Source organism: Panicum virgatum, chromosome 7N (assembly GCF_016808335.1).
Source record: "Panicum virgatum strain AP13 chromosome 7N, P.virgatum_v5, whole genome shotgun sequence".
NCBI lineage: Eukaryota > Viridiplantae > Streptophyta > Magnoliopsida > Poales > Poaceae > Panicum > Panicum virgatum.
In genome coordinates, this window is record NC_053151.1 from 31,808,030 (window position 1) to 31,821,114 (window position 13,085).

Consider the following 13,085-nt stretch of genomic DNA (forward strand, 5'->3'; position numbering starts at 1 on the left):
GTCTTTAATATTTTTTTTAAAAGAACGACACTCGACAAGTGTGTTTCTATTAATATAGTAGGAAAAAAATATAAAATTATACTCCTAGGCGGTCATAATCAGGAAAAGAAAAGGAAAGAAAAAACAAAAACAGCTCAGGATGGTCGGATTGGGACATCGACGCAAGCCGCACAGAACAAGCACTATCGCAGCATCCACCCGCATCCCAAACTCATGTAGTCATCGAAACCTTAGGCGGGACCCAAAGTTGACAAAAAACAAAGGAAGCAGACACCACCACACCAAGAAGGCCACCGCCATGCAGGACCCTTCGTCGCGATGCCGCTGCAACAACACACACCTCCCGACGGAGTGAACAACATCAGATCCGGGCCACTCGCAGACTGCCTCGCAGTCGCCGCCGCGACACCACAACGCGCGGGGGCCTCGCCGCATCCGCCGTTGGACTCCACCTCTCGTGTCACCTCGAAGAGAACACCACGCGCGGGGGCCTTGCCACGCCCGCCATAGTACTCCCCGCCCCGGATCCGTCTCAAAGATTACCGTCGGAGTGGTGAGCAAAGATGCCCCGTTCCCTCAGATCTGCGCAAACCACCAAGCCGTCGCCGTAGGCCGACTTCGTCTCTTTGCTTCACCCTCACATTTAGCCACCGCCGCCAAAGCAGCAAGACAAGGAAGTCGCTTGCGCCGTCTTCCGACGTTGTACCCCACCGGGTGGCCCCAGCCAAGCTGAGCAACCCGTCGCAGTCCGCTGCAAGCCCAGTTGTCGAACGATGCCGTTGCCGCAAGCGCCGTCCTCCGACGCAGTCCCACGCCGCACTGACCGTTGCCAGGCAACGCCAGTCGCCGCAGTCCGCTGCAAGCAGCCAACCGGCCAACAGGCGACAACCCCTGGCCGCCACCAAGTCAGTGATCACCTCCGCGAGGCTCGGCGACACCCTTCCAGCTTGCCACGCGGCAGAGATGTCGACCCCGGCTGAACCCTCAATGGACAAAGGACCGGCAAAGTCACAAACCGATCTGGGTTTCAAGAGGCGACACCTCCAAGAAGGGGACGACGCTGAATGCGCCGCCGCCGCTCGTCCAGAGGACAGGGTTTTCACCCAGAGAACCCCGTGCAGCAGGGTTGTCGCTCCAAAATGACACCCCCAACAGAGAGAACGACGTCAAGGACGTCGCCGTCATCCCACCAGCAAACGCCGGCAAGGGCTTTCGCCCGGAGCATCCCTGAAAGTGATCGGGTGCTCTAGCCTAAGAGGGGGAGGGGGTGAATTAGGCACTAATAAAAATTTAGATCTATGGCTCCAACTAGTTTGCATAAAACTTAAACTAAAACATGCTATCTAGATGTGCAACTAGGTTGTTCTAGTGTGAAACCCATATCCCAAAAGAGTTTAGCAACCTATAGCCTTTCCTATCAATAAACTACTCTATGAAAGTAAAGGCATATAAAATACTAGTATAAAATGCGGAAGCTTAAAGAGCGGGATATGGGATAGCAAACTCTTGACGCGGGTGTTTATCCCGTGGTTCGGTTAGCCACAAAGGCACACCTACATCCACGTTGTTGTAGCACTCACTAAGAGTATTGCTACTCGGCCACCAAGTCTCTTCCGTGAACACAATCACGGTCACCTTGGCCCCGGGTTCCGCTAAGGAGCTTCTCCACAAAGGATGGGGGTCTCCACGTCCCCCCGCACAAAGATGTCGTCGCCGCTCCACACCAAGTCGGAGGGTCGATGGCGTTGCCGGCGAGCTTCAAAGCTCTAAGGTGCTGGCGCACCAAGCTCTTGTTTTGGTTCACTAGAGAACCACAGCACAAAGGCTCAAGACCTTGCAATCACTCTCACTAAGAGCTAACCTTTACACAACACTCTCAAAGTGTGCTAAGGGCTAAGGATATGATCTTGATGCTTTTGTATGGCTTGGAGATGTTCTTGGGTGTGTGTGGGATGTCCAGCAACTCCAGCAAGCTTCAAATGGCCGGGGTGAGGCGTATATATAGGCCACCAAGTCTTGTAGCCGTTGCTCCAACGGTCAGCAAAATTCTGCGTACCACCGGATGAACCGATGCCTCTGGCAGGGGTAGCGTCGGTTCATCCGGTCACTCATAACTCGAAGTAGCCGTTGAACTCCTGACAGCTGACACAGTGACCACCGGTTGAACCGATGCTTTGTACCGATGCATCACCGGTTCATCCGATGCTTAAGAATCTTCTCCTGGACGCTGACGTCATTACACCGATGGTATGCACCGATGCTTCACCGGTTCAACCGGTGCTGAAGAATCTTCTCCTGGGCTCTTGACATCGTCTCTGTAACATAGGACGCCCAATGCACCGATGCCCCTTTTTGACTCGTCGGTTCATCCGGTGCCCATAAGCTGACTTGGCTTCGATTTCCTTCTGCCATGGCGTCGGTTCTTCCGACAACCATCGGATGCACCGATGCTTCATGCGTCGGTTCTTCCGGTGCTTCAGACCGAAGAGCCTTGCTACGCCTATCTTTTCTTTCTTTTTGTCATAACTTAAACTTAAAAGCCTGAGAATGGTCATCTTAACAATCATATTAGTCCAAGTGTTGTGTTGTCATTCGATCACCAAAAACACTCGAAATGGCATAAATGGTGCCATGTTCGTTTCAATCCCAAACCAAAGTTGCATGCGCACGGCATGGCAAATCAGCACCAATGCCCATGACAACCCCTCCAGGGCGACACCGCCACTGCGCCACCATGCACCATGCCGCAGGAACCCCACCTCCGCCTTGCTCGCCGCAGCAGCGCCGAACATGGCACCGCCAGCAGTGCCGAACATGGCACCGCCACTGCTCCTCGCAGGCCTGCACACCTCCGCTCCCGCAGTCCACAGGCAGCCGCCGCCGCGCCGCAACCGCTCCTGCCGCCTCCGCGACCGCAGCCCAGGCCCCCACCACGCCCGCCGTAGACCGAAGCTGGCAGTGGCGTCTGGCCATGCCGCCTCCTGCGCGCATCCGCCTCTGTAGGGTCGAGATGGCAGACTAAAGGGGGGTGAACAGTCCTTTCTAAAACTAATTGCGCTGGCTAACTGAAACTTATGCGGAATTGAAACTATTCGCTTAGCCAAGACTTCACTCATATAACTATGACTCTAAGGCACCTCCAAAAAGATCCTACACAAAGCAAATGGAGTGCCAAGCTAGCAAGAACTCTCCTGACAATTCTAATGTCAAGCCACACAAATCTAAGCACTAGTACTTCACGAACCGGGGGAGCTCCTACACAATTCTAATGAGCAAAAGCACAAAGCCAAACCTAAGCTCACTAGATGCTCAAGGACAATGAAGCGTCCCCTCATAAGAGAAGACTTAAATGTGTTACAAACATCAGTCCCAGGAGGCTGATGACACATTTATTACATCAGATGGTTAATTACCGTACAACTCTACGCGGTAGTGAGCAGAGAAGCGCCACTATCGCGAGGATTACAATCCACACACACGCAACGATATTAAATATAAAAAGAAAGTCATCAGAGTCTTGTGCCATGCGGTATCTCCTGCGGGTGACCCTAATCCACAGGCAAGGCTGGGTGCAAGACGGTACCCTACTCAACGTCCTCTGGTACAAAGTCTGGATCTTCCTCTGTAAAAATAATGAATGGGGTGAGTACAAACGTACTCAGGAAGTCCAACCACACCCACGGGGGGGTATAAATAGAATATAATGCATAGGGTAAATCAAGGATAAGGCTAGGGTTTATTTTGTGGAAAGCAATATGTTATGCAGGTGTTCATTTGAAAGAAAACATTTTCCAAAACTAGTTTTCTTGTACTGAGTGCCACAAAGGGTTGATCCTCACAGGATCCAAGTTTTAAGCTACTACCGGACTCCTCATCCGTCGTAGCACACGGCACAACTGCCGGACACATTTCCAAACAACACACGCCAACCCATCCCAGAATAAACACTAGTTGTGAGACCACACCGTAACTCGCCCAGTACCGTGGGCACGGACTATTCGAATAGGTTTCAACTCTGCAGAGGTGTGCAACTTTACCCACAAGTGGGGTACCACAACACGATCACCTTAGTGTCGGTGCTGATCCCAACAAAGCCTTTACCCACCTTAGCTAGACCTGACTAGCCACCACGTGATCCACCAAGGGGCCATTGACCTATCTCCGAGGTTTAACCGGGGCCTAAGTCACACAGAACATATCCCTTCTCCTTAGTCACCCGTTGCTCTCAGCTCTCCTGGTGGCTATCAGACTAACTAGTGGGGTTTATGCTAAGCCGTTGCCCATACAACGGTCGAGTGGTTTGCACGAAAGTGGAGTTAGGTGAGATGTAACACCAACTCAGTCCTTAGGGGTGACAAGATGGATATCTCCCTTCCTTGCTCTGCCACACAGGCACAAGCACACCAATCGGCAAATCACACAGAAATGCCACCCATCTCGCCTAGACACATCTTTCGAAATCTCACATTTTTATCCCTTCCCACACACACACCTTTTCTTTATAAAACAAGTTGCATTGAATTCAAGGTCCTAAGCGTAGCGTTCTAGCAGTGATTAACGTCCAAACAACACATTCAGACATTAATCTAGGTGGTCAAGAAATGATCATAACAAATCAAGGGGTGGCTATCCAACCGTGTTTTCAGCAAGCAAAACATATGCAATTTTGTAAAACAGGCCAATAGGTTGTGTTTATAAAAACTAGGACAAAAGCATGCATCAAAGGATGGGATTGAACTTGTCGTCTTCGAAGCCTTCGGAGAAGTCCTGATCAAGGTGCTGTCCTTCGGGCTCGGGATCGCAGAACTGATCCTCGTTCGTTTGCTCATAGTACTGCTCATCAACGGGCTCTCCTTCATTCACACCATGATCTACGTCGCATACAAACAAACACACAATCAAGAAAAAGAAATAAAAGTTTTATCGTTGAGCTCGAATCAGAAATAATTAAGATATGGAGTTCGGAGTAATATTTTCTAGCGGTTTCCTAATGGCATGGACAAAATTATGTCATGAGTGGCGTGGTAAAGTTTTAGATCGATCCGAGGTCGTTTGGTGCATGAAATGATAGGTTGTATAAGGTTTTAGGGGTTAAGTAAGGGTCTAGGGATTTGTTTGTAATTAGTTTTGTAAAGGGGAGGACTAGATTGTAATTTACAGAAATGTCTGGGCATACTAGAAAGGGCAGGGGCTTATTTTTAAATGTTTTCAAAAGGTGGGAGGGTCTGTTTTGAAATATAGTAAGAGAGGGGGTTTCTTTTGCAAAATAGTTAGAAAGGTGGAAGGACTCTTAAAGAAATAGAGAGGAGGGCGGGGGCCTAAAGGCAAAACTTTCTTTCTTCCCCCTTTCCCCTCGCTGGGAAACAGGGGAGGGGGAGGCGGCTCGCCGGCGACGGCCTGGCCGGTGGCCCGGGCCTCGGGGACGGTCGGGATGAGAGAGAAAAGGGGCAGGGAGGTGCAGGGGCCCGATCCCCGGCAGAAGCTCGGCCAGAGGCGGCCCGAGGTGGCCTGACCACGGGGGCGGGGGGCGGCCGTGGTGGCGCCGCTGCGGTGCTCAGTGGCGGCCAGGGAGAAGGGGGAAAGGAGGAGGGTGGCGTGGGGGGTTGACTCCCCACCTTGGCTCGGGCTGAGAGGGAGCGAGGGGGCGGCTCCGCGATGAACAGCGGGGGCGGCCCGTGGCGGCCCTGTTGGCGGTGCTAGGGAACTAGGGAGGCGGCGGGCGGTGGTGGCTTGGGATGTGAAGCTCGAGGGCGACGCGAGGGTCCCTTTATAGGGCAAGTGAGGCGGGGAGGGCGGGGTGCGCCGGTGGCGACAGCCGGCGAGCGGCGCGGGCGCCATTAATGGCGATTGGAGCCGCGACAACCCGATTCGCGGCGGCACAGGGGTGACGTGACCCCTTGGGCAGCGGCGAGTGGTGCGCCGCGCACTGTGGCACGTGGGGGGGCCGGTCGCTGTGCTTGGCGCGAGCGGCGAGGCGGTGGCTCTGCGGCGGCGCGAGGGGCGGGGTGCCGCACATGGGAGCACCAGCAGGGCAGGGGCGGCGCGGCGTGCGGGTGCGCGCGCGTCACGGCTCGGCCGTGCGCGTGCTCGAGGGCAAGAGGGTGGCGGCGAGGGGCTTGGCGGGGTGCGGTGTGCGGCAAGCGGCGCAGCGGGCGTCGCGGCGTGCACGCGCATGCGGGGATTGGGCAGGGGGAGCAGCGTGTGGCCGTGTGCGCGCGAACGGAGCGGGGAGCACGCGCGCAGCAGCAGTGGCTTGCGCGGCGAGCGGTGCGGGCAGCAGCGGTGGCGCGCGGGGCCGGGAGCAGCGAGCGGCGCGGGCAACAGCGGTGGCGTGCGAGTGGCCGCAGGCCCGTGGGGTCGGGCGGTGCGCGGCCGAGCGGCGTCGCGGCGCGGTCAGGCCGAGCGCAGTGCGTGCGTGCGCGTGGGTAGGCCGAGCGGGGCGCGCGTGCAGGGGTGGAGAGCGCGGCCGGGCGGAGCAGGGCGCCGTGGGCGGCCGGGGCGAGGGCGAGCGCGCGTGCGGGAGGCGAGGGGGGTCGGGCCGGTGCGTGCACGACAGAGGGAAGAAGGAAGAGAGAGAAGGAAGGAGAGAGGAAAAAGAAAAGAAAAGAAAATGGAAAATGGAGAAAAAGAAAAGGAAAGAGGAAAAGGGAAGTGTGAGAGAAAAAGAGAGAAAGAAAAAATAGAAAAGGGAGAAAGGGAAGTAAAATGGGGAAAAGAAAAAGGGAAGAGGGAGAGGGGGAGTGAGTGCGCGCCGGCGGCGATGGCGGGGTGCGCGGGCCAAGGGAGGCGTGCGCGGCCAGGTGCATGGGCCAGGGAAGGCGTGCGCGGCCGGGTGCGCGGGCCAGGGGAGGCAGCGGTGCATGCGGCCTGCGATAATCGCGGTCGGCGGTCGCACGTGCACGGGATGGGACGACGGCGAGGAGAGAAAGAGAGCGGGGTACGGTTGAAAAAGAAAAGGTGGAATCGACTAATGGAATCGGGTGTCCGGGACCAAGAAAAGATTCCCGGAATTAGGGTTCAGGGTTTTATGAAGTTTTGAGCTCAACGACGAAAAGTTTTGAAAAAATATATTTTTAGCGCGTGTTTTAATTTGGTTGATTTTTCGGGATGTCACAGACAAGGATACACAATCCAAATCCAAGAGCTCAACTTGCTTAGCTACACAATCTAAACAAGAGCAACTAATTAAGCTACACAAGCTAACTAGTTACACTAGAGAGCAACTACACAAGCACAAGATATAGATGAATATAAATACAAGACTTGTGATTTGGAGAATGCAAACCACCGAGAAGAGTAGACAAAATTGACACGGTGATTTTTATCCCGAGGTTCACTTGGTTGCCACCAAGCTAATCCCCGTTGAGACAAGCTCCAAGGTTGCCACCGATCATCTTGCTAGTGGTGATTCTCAAGTCACACTCTCCCACGTGGAGTGCTCACACCGAGCTCTGGCACATGATCTGGCCGAACCACTTGTTGCTCTTCACGTCTCGCTCAACTAGAGTTGCTCTTCGCGGCTCCCGCGGGGTGAGCACAATACCCCTCACAATCTCTTCTCCGGAGCACCGCACAATCTTCTTGCGGGCTTCAACGAAGCCTCTTGCCACCAAGCCATCTAGGAGGTGGCAACCTCCAAGAGTAACAAGCACAACGGCTTGCAACACGATCACCTAGTGCCACTCGATGCAATCTCTCAAAGCAATCGCACTATAATCGCTCTCTCACTCGATCGGATGATTACTGTCAAGTTAGAGTGAGTAGAGGGCTCTCAAGCACTCTCACACATGGACACGAAGTCCCCAAGGTGCTCAGCAACCTCAAATGGCCGGCCACACCCTCTATTTATAGAGGGAGGCCCCAAACTAGCCGTTACACACAAATCCCCGTGAAAACAGAGTTTTCGCGGACTGTCCACCTCACAGAGACCGGACCGTCCGCCATTCAAAACCAACGGCTAGAACTGCAATGATTATGTGTCAGAGTCGACCGTTAGAGCCCCGGGCGAACTGTCCGCACCCCTGTGGCGGACCGTCCGTGGTTCAAAACTTAGAACCAACCGATTTGCAAACGTCTCTGACTAAATCTGGAAGTGACCAGCGGACTGTCTGCTCCCCAGGGGCAGACCGTCCGCCGTTCAAAAAGTGAGCACACACAGAAACCGCAGTGTTTCTGTCCTAGAAATTTTCAGTAGGAGGCGGACCGTCCGCCCCCAAGGGCCGTACCGTCCGCAGTACAATTTGGACACCCAAGACAGAACTACCAAGTTTCTGCGCCCATTTCAGCTTTTAAAGGCGGACCGTCCGCCCCCATGGACCGGATGGTCCGCAGTTCATTTTGGACCACCAACAGAGCCAAAAACGGTTCTGTTTGAGCTCATCCGAGATAGCGGCGGACCGTCCGCCCCCGAGGAGCGGACTGTCCGTAGGTCTATTTCCAGCATAAATGTATCACAGTAAAACGGCCATAACTCTTAGCTCCTATGTCCAAATTTGGTGATCTTGGACTCTATGGAAAGCTTATTCAGAGGTCTACACAACCCAACTAAATATTTGATCCAAAACACAATGGATCAAAATAGTATTTCACTCCAAGAGCCAACCTAATCTCCGAAGAACATCGAAAAGCCTTTCTTGCTTCCCCAAGTTGATAAACATCAACTTCAACTCTTTCTCCTTTGCAAATGTGCCAACAACACCACGTGAACAACACCATGTGCATGTGTGTTAACATTTCACAAACATTTTCAAAGGATTTTCATTTGATCTCACCATGCCACTCGATACTAGCAACATCGCAATGTTAGATCGCTCAAGTGGCACTAGATGACCAATATGCAAACAAGTTTGCCCCTCTTGATAGTACGGCCATCTATCCTAAATCCGGTCATGCACTTATCTACACAACCTTTGACCGGTGAAATGAAATGCCCTACAAGTCATACCTTTGCCTTGCGCATTCCATTTCATCTTCCCAAATATTGATGGCACACAAGCACCAAACTCCATCAAGCCTTTTGATCATCATCATGAGTCAACACTTGGCTTGATCTTTTTTTAATGATATGATCCACTCCATATCATCAAATGAGCTCTTTGGTCCATCGATCTTGACCTTACTTGCTCTTCACCGTTGCCTCGGTCCATCGACGCGAAATCTTGCCCAAGATTCACCGCCTCGCGGTCCCTCGCTTCAAAGCCTTGACTTGCCCTTCTCCATTGCAACCGGTCCATCAAGCCAAGTCTTGTCTTGATCTTCTCCACTTTGGTCACATAACTCCATGTCATGTCTCATATGCAATGAGCTCCTCGATCACACTATATGAGCATAGCATCAACCCTTAGTCATTTCTCCTCCATGGCACATGTTGCTCATACTAGTGTCTTTGTGTGGACTAATCTCCTGTGTATCTCAACATAAACACTTATTAGTCCACCTAAGTTGTCACTCAATTACCAAAACCAAACAAGGGTCTTTCAGCCTCCTGCAGCCCCAAGCGCATCCGCACGCTGCGGCGACGCGCCGCCCGCGCGCAACCGCGCCAAGGACGGCCAGGAGAGCCGTGCACCCCCGGCGGAGGCCGGCGCCAAGTCTCTTCTCGTCGGGCAGCCCCCCTTCTCTTCCTCCGCCGCGCAGGAGCAGCCTGCGTCCGCGTCGAGCCCACGACGCGCACAGCACCACGCCGCCACCGCCGCGCCACCTCCTCGGCGCCGAGGCCCACCGCGTCGTCAACGGCAGGAGGCGGCCGCCCTCGCCGTGCTCGTCGCCGTGCACCTCCGCGCGCACCCCAGCACCCGCGCCGCCGCGTAGATCCGGCCCTGGGGGCGCCAGATCCGGTCCCCAGGACGCCGGATCCGCCACCCCGGGTCACCACCGCCGCCCTACAAATCCGGCGCCGGTGCGCCGAAATCTAGGGGCGAGCGCACCCCGGAAGAAGGGAGAAGCTCCGCCGCCGCCTTCCTAGCAGGCACACGGACTTCCGGTGCCCTGCTTCGGCGACGGCGAGGTGGAGTGGAGGCCTAGAGGGTGGTGGCGGCGGTGGGTCTGGGGCGCCGCCCGAGTCGCCCCCAGGGAGACGACGCGGGGGCCAAAAGCTATTGCCTTTAATATAGAGTGCTCCTCCTTGACGGCAATGGCGACATTTTTTGCGCAGCTTTCCTTCTTGAAGGCCTTGTCCATGCGCTTTGCAAGACCATTTTGATGCAGGAAACGGTTTGAGGAAGCTCTTGTCCAGCATGACAGTGTCGACATTGGTGACATTTCTTTATGCCACTACCTCTTTGAAGGTGATGTCAATAGCTCCTCGCACCTAGGCCCTAGGTGGACATTTATACGAAACATTCAGCGGGCAACAGATAATCTGGACGTTAAGTTTATAAGCAGACGAGAGATGTGACGGATTGATGCTGTGTAAATACATTGCAAGGTTGTAGCGGGAACGAAGAAGATTGAATCTTAGTCTTCTGGTTTTCTATCTTGGTTTATAGCTTTCTTTCTTGTATTTGTGAAATTCCTCGTTTGAAGTTGTGTCTAAAAACTCTTAACTCTTTTGGCTATGTGAATGATCAAAACCGGAATCTTTTCCATAATTTAAAAAAACCTACACATCCTTTGCTTTGACAAGATGGATGGCGTCAGATTAGCAGATCGTCAAAAGTTTAGGGGTGTTTAGTGGTGAAAATTTTTGGTACAAAAGGTCACATCAAATGTTTGACTAAATGTCGGAAGAGATTTTTTGGGCACTAATTAAAAAACTAATTTCAGAACTTGCTTGGAAACCGCGATATGAATCTTTTGAGACTTTTGACCGCATCATCAGCACATGTGGGTTACTGTAGCACTTATGCTAATCATGCACTAATCAGATTCAAAAGATTCGTCTTGTCGTGTACATTTAAACTGTGCAATTAGTTTTATTTTTTAACTATATTTAATACTCCATATATGTGTTTAAAAGTGAGGCAAAAATTTTTGGGTGAAAATTTTTGGTAACTAAACGGGCTCTTAGTATTGTCTGCAGGTTGAAAGTGACATTTAAATAGACGGTCAAAATTCATTTGGCACATGATTTGTTAAGAGCTCAAATCAGTTCCTTCGAGTTCTCAGTTCTCACTACGGCTAAGTAGTCAATATTAGCTTAGCACGTGATATGGTACGAGCTCAAAGCAGGAGCACATATGATGATTTTTTTTTCTACAATTCTCCGCATTGATTTAGGGAACAAATAAGAGGAACTTTGATTTTGACATGTGGTGGGAGGAATTGATATTGTTGAATGGGAGTAATAAAAAAATAGCCGATTGATTATAGAGTTGTTAAGAACAGTTATTAAGTGTCAACATTAAACAGAACTTTTTAGTTTCGTGTATCTTGGTCATGTTGTGCAATCGTCAAATGGTACTGCACTGACAAAATTGATCGCGTCATATGAACCTATTGTCAAAATTTAAGTTTGTTCGCTAAGATAAAAAGGATCATTGAAGAAGATGGTCAAAATTCACGCACATGACTTAGTAAGAGCTCAAATATTTTCTTTTGTTCTCAGTTCTCCCTCCCCCCAAATTCCGAGGCTGATTTATTCAGCGTAGGCCTTTGCTTATCTTTTCTTATCTCGAGTAGGCCTTTGCTTATTGGCAAGACGATATCACCATAAGATTGAAAGGAGCAATCTCTATAAACTGTACGGGAAAGTTGAATGCACTGGCCATACAAGAGGATGACAAGTGCCAGAATCTTAGCCCTGTCGATCTCGGCAACGTACAGCGCTGAAGACGCTACTGACAGAGACGCATCAGAGACTGATTTGTTGCCTCCACGTATGGTAATTCACTAAAAATCATTTAGATTTTCGTTCAGCCATCATTTAGGAAAATGTTAATCGTAGTGTATGCAGAAAAAGATAGACATTTATTCGAATAAAAAGGGAAAATCAATCTAGCGATCGAAGAACTGTACGGACAAGTTGAATGCACAGGCCATACAAGGGGATGGCGAGTGCCAGAATCTTAAGCTCGATCAGTCTCGGCAACGTACAGCGCTGAAAACGCTATTGAAAGAAGCGCATCAGAGACTCTAATTTGTTGCCTCGAATCGAATTCGGAAATCCATAAGTGCAGCAAACTATGGAATCAAGATCGAAGACTCGAGGGGTGAAAAAAAAAGGGGGAGAAAGGTTGCGCATCAGACTCGAGTAAGCTTTGTGCAATCAACATCAACATGGCGTATGATTGTTCAGAGTTTGATGGTATAAATGAGCAGATCATCATCGTCCAACGTCGAACCAAATCACCAAAGAAAACATCGCAGAACAGAAAACGAACACAGAGAGAACCAGGCAACGAAAATCGAAGCAGGCGGAGAAGAAGAACGGCGGCGGCGGCGGCGGCGGGCGGGCGGGGGACGATGGCCCTGGCTGTCAGGTGTCGCTTATATATAGAGCGGCCGGCGGCGGGGCTTCTGCAAACCCTAGCGTCTTTGAAATTTACACGTTTGCCCTTGTTGATTTGCGGCTCGCGAGCGCGATCGTGAGATCCATTGGGCTTCGTTCCCTTCCTTGTGCGGCCCACGGCCTTCTACGAAGATTCTGATTTCGACGGCCCATTATTGCACTAAATCATTTTTGGTTTTTGTTGACGCAAATCTGCTCAACACACGAAAGCGCTAGCACGCGCAGATCGCAAACGATCCTCACCAGCGAGGTTCTGCGCAGACCGGTCAAACCGGTTCTTCAGACCGGTCAGACCGCTTGAGGCAGAGACGCCGCGAAAACCTAAAACCATGAGCTCGTGAGGGACCTCGTCGGAGCTCGCAGATTTAGGGTTGTCCTGGAGTCGGCAGGCCACCTAGAACGCCCTCGAACGCCGTAGAGACGAGCGAAAAACAGCAAGGGGTTGGAAAAGATAGGGTTTGGAGATAAAAAATAAAGGATAAATATATTGATTCGATTGTGATTATTTCAATCGGCCGTGGTCCTTCATATACATAAGGTTTCATATACATAAGGTGGGGAGGTCTGTACCCATTAGGAGTCGAAACCCTAACAAATCCCGTGTCAAAATACAACTCCTAACTCGGATTGCCTGTTT